This window comes from Orbicella faveolata, unplaced genomic scaffold (assembly GCF_042242905.1).
Source record: "Orbicella faveolata isolate gen_17 unplaced genomic scaffold, um_ofav_v1 contig_37, whole genome shotgun sequence".
Classification (NCBI taxonomy): domain Eukaryota; kingdom Metazoa; phylum Cnidaria; class Anthozoa; order Scleractinia; family Merulinidae; genus Orbicella; species Orbicella faveolata.
In genome coordinates, this window is record NW_028301566.1 from 652659 (window position 1) to 661732 (window position 9074).

Here is a 9074-nt window from a genome sequence, read left to right on the forward strand (position 1 = left end):
CCGAAATATAGCCCTACTTAAATTTAAGACTGAAGGAATAGCCGAGAGCCCGTTACGCGCATGGTAATTTTCATCAACTTCGGCGCGATTTCCTGAAACTTGGAGAATATTTTCCAGTCCCGGGGACTCTAAACTAACTCCTGATGGCCTTGGTTTGCAGTGAAATGGACACAGCAAAACTTTTTGAACGCTCACTTTCGAGCTTGTGGGCCTAAATATAGCCACACTTCACTTTAAGACTAAAACAGTAGCCGAGACCGCGTTACGCGCATCGTGATTTTGATCAACTTCTGCTCGCTTTCCTGGAACTTGGGGTATATTTTCCAGTCCCGGGGACTCTAAACTAACTCCTGATGGCCATGGTTTGCAGTGAAATTCACAGAGCACAAGTTTTGAACGCACACTTTCGAGCTTCTGGGCCGAAATATAGTCCCACATCACTTACGACTTAAAGAGTAGCCGAGACCTGCGTGCGCGCATCGTGAGTTTGACCAACATCGGGTCGATATTCCCGAACTTGGGGGATATTTTCCAGTCCCAGGGACTCTAAACTAACTGTTGATGGCCTTGGTTTGCAGTGAAATGGAGACAGCAAAACTTTTCGAACGCTCACCTTCAAGCTTCTAGTCCGAAATATAGCCCACTTTACTTTAATACTGAAAAAGTAGCCGAGACCGCCTTACGCAAATCGTGATTTTGACAAACTTCGGGCTGATTTCCCGGAACTTGGGGGATATTTTCCAGTCCCTTGGACGCTAAACTACGTGCCGATGGCCTTGTTTTGCAGTGAAATGGACACAGCAAAGCTTTTGAACGCTCACTTTGGAGGTTGTGGGCCGAAATATAGCCATACTTCACTTTAAGACTGAAACAGTAGCCGAGATCACGTTTCGCGCATCGTGATTTTGATCAACTTCGGCTCGATTTACCGGAACTTGCGAAATATTTTCCAGTCCCTGGGACTCTAAACTAACTCGTGCTGGTCTTGGTTTGCAGTGAAACGGAAACAGAAAAAGTTTTTGAACGCATACTTTCGAGCTTCTGGACCGAAATAGAACCCCACTTCACTTGAAGACTGAAAGAGTAGCCGAGACCGCCTTACGTACATCGTTTTTTTGACAAACTTCGACTCGATTTGCCGGAACTAAGGGAATATATTCCAGTTCTGAGGACTCTAAACTAATTCCTGATGGCCTTGGTTTGCAGTAAAATGGACCTAGCAAAACTTTTTGAACACTCAATTTCGAGCTTCTGGGCCAAAATATAGCCCCCCCATTACTTTAACACTGAAAGAGTAGGCGAGACCGCCTTACGCGGATCGTGATTTTGACAAACTACGGGTTGATTTCCCGGAACTTGGGGGATATTTTCCAGTCCCGGGGACTCTCAACTAACTCCTGCTTGTCTTGGTTTGCAGTGAAATGGACACAGCGAAAGTTTTTGAACGCTCACTCTCGAGCTTCTGGGCCGAAATAGACCCCCATTTTACTTTAAGACTGAAAGAGTAGGCGAGACCGTCTTTAGCGAATCGTGATTTTGACCGATTTCGCGCTTATTTCCCGAAACTTGGGGGATATATTCCATTCAAAGGGAATCTAAAGTAACTCCTGATGGCCTTGGTTTTCAGTGAAATGGACAGAGTACAACTTTGGAGCTTCTGGGCAGAAATATAGCCACACTTTACTTTAAGACTGAAAGAGTAGCGGAGACGGTCTTACGCGCATCGTGATTTTGACCAACGTCTTCTCGATTCTCCGGAACTTGGGAAATACATTCCACTCCCGGGGACTCTAAACTAATTCCTGGTAGCCTTGGTTTGCAGTGAAACAGACACAGTAATTGTTTTTGAGCTTTGAGCTTGTGGGCCGAAATAGAGCCCCACTTCACTTTAAGACTGAAGGAGTAGCCGACACCGCCTTAAGCGCACCGTGATTTTGACCAACTTCGGCTTGATTTGCCGGAACTTGGGGGATATTTTCAGTCCCGGGGACTCTAAACTAACTCCTGATTGTCTTGGTTTTCAGTGAAATGGACACAGCGAAACTTTTTGAACGCTCAATCTCGAGCTTCTGGACCGAAATATAGCCCCACTTTACTTTAAGACTAAAAGAGTAGCCGAGACCGTCTTGCGCAAATCGTGATTTTGACCAACTTCGGGTCGGTTTCCCGGACCTTGGGGGATATATTCCATTTCCGCGAGCTCTAAACTAATTCCTGATGGCCTTGGTTTTCAGTGAAATGGACAAAGGAAAGCTTTTGGAACACTCTCTTTGTAGCTTCTGGGCCGAAATAGGATCCCACTTCACTTTCAGACTGAAATAGTAGCTGAGACCGCCTCACGCGCATCGTGAGTTAGACCAAGTTCAGCTCGATTTCACGCAACTTTTAAGATATTTCCCAGTCCGGGGGACTCTAAACTAACTCCGGATCGCCTTGGTTTGCACTGAAATGCGCACAGCATAACTTTTTGAACGCCCACTTTGGAGCTTCTGGGCCGAAATATAGCCCCACTTCACTTTAAGACTGAAAGAGTAGCCAAGATCGCCTTACGCGAATCGTGATTTTTACCATTTTCGGATCGATTTCTCGGAACTTGGGGTATATTTTCCAGTCCCGGGGACTCTAAACTAACTCCTGATCGCCTTGCTTTGCATTGAAATGGACAGAGCAAAACTTTTTGAACGCTCGCTTTCGAGCTTGTGGGCCGAAATATAGCCACACTTTACTCTAAGACTAAAACAGTAGCCGAGACCGCATTTCGCGCATCGTGATTTTGATCAACTTCGGCTCGCTTTCCCGGAACTTAGGGAATATTTTCCAGTCACGGGGACTTTAAACTAACTTTTGATCGCTTTGGTTTGAGGTGAAATAAACACAGGGAAAGTTTTTGGACGCTCACTTTCAAGCTCCTAGGCAGGAATAAAGCCTCACTTCACTTTGAGAGTGAAACAGTAAGCGAGACCGCCTAACGCGCACCGTGATTTTGACCAACTTCGGCTAAATTTCCCTGAACTTGGGGGATATTTTCCAGTCCCGAAGACTCTTAAGTAACCCCTGATGGCCTTCGTTTGCATTGAAATGGATACAGCAAAACTTTTTGAGGCTCCATTTTGAGCTTCTGGGCCGAAATATAGCCCCACTTCACTTTAAGACTGAAAGACTAGCCAAGACCGTCTTGCGCGCATCGTGATTTTCACCAACGTCTTCTCCATTTTCTGAAACTTGGGAAATATATTGCAGTTCCGGGGACTCTAAACTAACTCCTGATGGCCTTGGTTTGCAGTGAAATGGACACAGCAAATTTTTTGCAGCGTTCACTTTGGAGCTTCTGGGCCGAAATACAGCCCCACTTCACTTTAACACTGAAAGAGTAGCCGAGACCGCCTTACGCGCATCGTGATTTTGACAAAATTCGGCTGGATTTCCCCGAACTTGGGCGATATTTTCCAGTCCCGAGGAGTCTAAACTAACTCCTGATTGCCTTGGTTTGCAGTGAAATGAACACAGCAAAACTTTTTGGACTTTCATTTTCTAGCTACTCGGCCGAAATAAAGCCCCAGTTGCCTTTAAGAATGAAAGAGTAGCCAAGACCGCCTTACGCGCATCGTGATTTTGACAAAATTGGGCTCGATTTCCCCGAACTTGGGCGATATTTTCCAGTCCCGAGGAGTCTAAACTAACTCCTGATTGCCTTGGTTTGCAGTGAAATGAACACAGCAAAACTTTTTGGACTTTCATTTTCTAGCTACTCGGCCGAAATAAAGCCCCAGTTGCCTTTAAGAATGAAAGAGTAGCCAAGACCGCCTTACGCGCATCGTGATTTTGACAAAATTGGGCTCGATTTCCCCGAACTTGGGCGATATTTTCCAGTCCCGAGGAGTCTAAACTAACTCCTGATTGCCTTGGTTTGCAGTGAAATGAACACAGCAAAACTTTTTGGACTTTCATTTTCTAGCTACTCGGCCGAAATAAAGCCCCAGTTGCCTTTAAGAATGAAAGAGTAGCCAAGACCGCCTTACGCGCATCGTGATTTTGACAAAATTGGGCTCGATTTCCCCGAACTTGGGCGATATTTTCCAGTCCCGAGGAGTCTAAACTAACTGCTCATGGCCTCGGTTTGCAGTGAAATGAACACAGTAACACTTTTTGAAGCCTTATTTTCGAGCTTCTGGGATGAAATATAGTCCCACTTCGCTTTAAGACTGAAAGAGTAGGCGACACCGCCTTACGCGCATCGTGATTTTGAGCAACTTCCGCTCGATTTTCTAGAATTTTGGCGATATTTTCAAGTCCCGGAGACTCTAAAATAACTTCTGATGGCCTTGGTTTGCAGTGAAATGGACGCAGGAAAACTTTTTGAACGCTCAGTTTCGATCTTCTGGGCCGAAATACAACCGTATTTCACTTTAAGACTGAAATAGTAGCCGAGACCGCCTTCCGAGCATCGTGATTTTGACCAAGTTCAGCTCGATTTCCCGGAACTTGGGGAATATTTTCCAGTCCGGGGGACTGTAAACTAACTCCTGATGGCCTTGGTTTGAAGTTAATTGCACAAAAAGTAACTTTTTAAAGGGTCACTTTCGAGCTTCTGGGCGGAAATATAGCCCCACTCTACTTTAAGACTGAAAGAGTAGCTGAGACCGTCTTACGCGCATCGTGATTTTGACCAAGTTCCGTTCCATTTCCCGGAACTTCGGGGATGTATTCCAGTTTCGAGGACTCTTAACTAACTGCTGATGGCCTTGGTTTGCAGTGAAATGGACACAGTACATTTTTTTGAACGTTCACTTTCGAGCTTTTCGGCCGATATATAGCCCTATTTCACTTTAAGACTGAAAGAGTAGCCGAGACCGCCTTACGCGCATCGTAATTTTGCCAACTTCGGCTCGATTTCCCGGAAGTTGGCGAATATTTTCAATTCCCGGGGAAGCTAAACTAACTTCCGATGGCCCTAGTTTGCAGTTAAATGGACACAGCAAAACTTTTTGAACGCTCACTTTCGAGCTTATGGGTCGAAATATAGCCCCACTTAGCTTTACGACTGAAAGAATAGCCGAGACCGCCCTACGCGCATCGTGATTTTGGGATACTTCGGCTCGCTTTCCCGCAAATAGGGGGATATTTTCCAGTCCCGGGGACTCTAAACTAACTCCTGATGGCCTTGGTTTCCAGTGAAATGGACACAAAAACACTTTTTGAACGCGCACTTTCGAGCTTGCTGGCCGAAATATAGCCCTACTTGTTTTTAAGACTGAAAGAGTAGGCGGGAGCGCCTTACGGGCACTGTGATTTTGAGGATCTTCGGCTCGATCTGGCAAAACTTGGGAGATATTTTCTGGGCCCAAAGTCTCTATACTCACTCCTGATTGTCTAACATGTGAGTGAAATAGAGACAAAAATTTTTGAACCCTTACTTTCGAGCTTTTGGAGTTAAATCTAAGCCCACTTTACCTTAAGACTAAAAGAGTAGCCGAGACCTCCTTAAGCGCATCGTGATTTTGACTAACTTCGGGTGGATTTCCCGTAACTTGGGGGATATTTCCAGTCCCTTGGACGTTAAACTAAGTCGTAATGGCCTTGTTTTGCAGTGAAATGGATACAGCAAAACTTTTTAAACACTCAGTCTTGAGCTTCTGGGCCGAAATATTGCCCCACTTCACTTTAAGACTGAAAGATTAGCCGAGACCGCCGTACGCGCGTCGTGATTTTGACCAACTTCGGTTAAATTTCCCGGAACTTGGGGGATATTTTCCAGTTTCGCGGATTCTAAAGTAACTCCTGATGGCCTTGCTCTGGAGTGAAATGGACACAGCACAACATTTTGAACGCTCACTTTCGAGCTTCTGGGCGGAAATATTGCCCCAGTTCACTTTAAAAATGAAAGAGTAACCGGGACCGCCTTACGCGCATCGTAAGTTTGACCAACTTTGGCTCGATTTCTCGGGAAATGGGGGATATTTTCCGGTACCGAGGACGCTCAACTAACTCCTGATTGCCTTGGTTTGCAGTTGAATGGACACAGCACAACTTTTTGAACGCTCACTTTTGAGCTTCTGGGCCGAAGCATAGCCCTACTTCACTTTAAGACTGAAAGACTAGCCGAGACCGTCTTACGCGCATCGTGATTTTGGGCTACTTCGGCTCGATTTCCCGGAACTTGGGAGATAATTCCCAGTCCCGGGCACTCTAAACTAATTCCTGATGCCCTTGGTTTTCAGTGAAATGGACACAGCCAAACTCTTTGAACGTTCACTTTCGAGGTTCTGGGCCGAAATATAGCCCCACTTCACTTTAAGACTGAAAGAGTAGCCGGGACCGCCTTACGCGCATGGTAATTTTGTCCAACTTCGGCTTGATTTCCTGGGACCTGGGGGATATTTTCCAGTCCCGGAAGCTCTAAACTAACTCCTGAATGCCTTGGTTTTTAGTGAAATGGACACAGGTAAGAAGGGCGCACGCTAGGTTTCCAGGTTGTAGGCCGAAATATAGCCCCACTTTATTTTAAGACTGAAAGTGTACACGAAACCGCCTTAAGCGCATCGAAATTTTTAGCCACTATGGCTCGATCTGCCAAAACTTGGGGGATATTTTCCAGTCCCGGGCACTCTACCCTAACTCTTGATGGCCTTAGTTTTCAGTAAAATGGTCACAGGTAACAGGAGCGCACGCTCGGTGTCGAGCTTCTAGGCCGAAATGTAGCCCCAGTTCATTTTAAGACTGAAAGAGTAAACGAAACTGCCGTACGCTTATCGTAATTTTAAGAAAGTATGGCTCAATTTGCCGAAACTTGGAAGATAGCTCCCAGTCTCGTGGATTCTAAACTATCTCCTGATGGACTTAGTTCTTAGTGAAATGGACACAGGTAAAAGGAGAGCATGCTTGGTGTCGAGCTTGTAGAACCGAAATATAGCCCCACTTCATTTTCGGAGTAAACGAGTAGCCGAGACCGCCTTACGCGCATCTTGATTTTGAGCATCTTTGGCTCGATTTGCCGGAATTCAGGCAATATTTTCCAGTGCCGAGGACTCTATGCTAACTCCTGATGAACTTAGTTTTCAGTGATATGTACACAGGCAAAAGGAGCGCACAATCGGTGTTGAGCTTGTCGGCCGAAATATAGCCCCACTTCATTTTAAGACTGAAAGAGTAGCCGAGACCGCCTTACGCGCATCGTGATTTTGAGCAACTTTGGCTCGATCTGCCAGGATTTGGGAAATATTTTCCAGTCCCAAGGACTCTAAACTAACTCCTGATGGCCTAAGATGTCAGCGAAATGGACACAGGTAAAATTAGCGCACGCCCGGTCTCCAGCTTCTAGGTCGAAATATAGCCCCCCTTAATTTTAAGACTGAAAGAGTAGACGAGACTGCCTTACGCGCATCGTGATTTTGAGCAACTTTGGCTCGATCTGCCAGAATTTGGGAAATATTTTCCAGTCCCAAGGACTCTAAACTAACTCCTGATGGCCTAAGATGTCAGTGAAATGGACAAAGGTAAAATTAGCGCACGCCCGGTCTCGAGCTTCTAGGTCGAAATATAGCCCCCCTTAATTTTAAGACTGAAAGAGTAGCCGAGACCGCCTTACGCGCATCGCGATTTTGGGCCACTTTTGCTCCTGATGGCCATGGTTTGCAGTAAAATGCTCACAGCAAAACTTTTTCAACGCTCACTTTCGAGCTTCTGGACAGAAATATAGCCCCACTTCACTTTAAGACTTAAAGGGTATTCGACACCACTTTGGGAGCATCGTGATTTTGACCAACTTCAGCTCGATATACCGGAATTTGGGGGATATTTTCCAGTCCCAGGGACGCTAAACTAACTCGTGATGGTCTTGTTTTTCAGTCAGAGAACATAGCAAAACTTTTTGAACGCTCACGTTCGGGCTTCTGGGCCTAAATAGAGCCCCACTTCACTTTAAGACTGAAACATTAGCCGATACCGCATTTCGCGCATCGTGATTTTGATCAACTTAGGTTCGATTCCCCGGAACTTGGGCAATATTTTTCAGTCCCGGGGACTCTAAACTAAGCCCTGATGGCCTTGGTTTGCAGTGAAATAAACACAGCAAAACTTTTTGAACGCTCACTTTCGGGCTTCTGGCCCGAAATATAGCCCCACTTCACTTTAAAACAGAAAGACTAGTCGAGACCACTTTAGGGGCATCGTGATTTTGACCAACCTGGGCTCAATTTCCCGGACCTTGGGGCATATTTTCTTGTCTCGGGGACGCTAAACTAACTCCTGATGGCCTTGGTTTGCAGTGAAATGAACACAGCAAAACTTTTTGAACGCTCACTTTCGGGCTTCTGGCCCGAAATATAGCCCAATTCACTTTAAGACTGAAAGAGTAGCCGAGACTACCTTACGCAAATCGTGATTTGGACCAACTTCGGCTCGATTTCCCGGAAGTTGGGGGATATTTTCCAGTCCCAGGGACTCTAAACTACCTCCTGATTGTTTTGGTTTGCAGTGAAATAAACACAGGGAAACTTTTTGAACGCTCACTTTCAAGCTCCTGGGCAGGAATAAAGCCTCACTTCACTTTAACACTGAAACAGTAAGCGAGACCGCCTAACGCGCACCGTGATTTTGACCAACTTCGGCTAAATTTCCCTGAACTTGGGGGATATTTTCCAGTCCCGAAGACTCTTAAGTAACCCCTGATGGCCTTCGTTTGCATTGAAATGGATACAGCAAAACTTTTTGAGGCTCCATTTTGAGCTTCTGGGCCGAAATATAGCCCCACTTCACTTTAAGACTGAAAGACTAGCCAAGACCGTCTTGCGCGCATCGTGATTTTCACCAACGTCTTCTCCATTTTCTGAAACTTGGGAAATATATTGCAGTTCCGGGGACTCTAAACTAACTCCTGATGGCCTTGGTTTGCAGTGAAATGGACACAGCAAATTTTTTGCAGCGTTCACTTTGGAGCTTCTGGGCCGAAATACAGCCCCACTTCACTTTAACACTGAAAGAGTAGCCGAGACCGCCTTACGCGCATCGTGATTTTGACAAAATTCGGCTGGATTTCCCCGAACTTGGGCGATATTTTCCAGTCCCGAGGAGTCTAA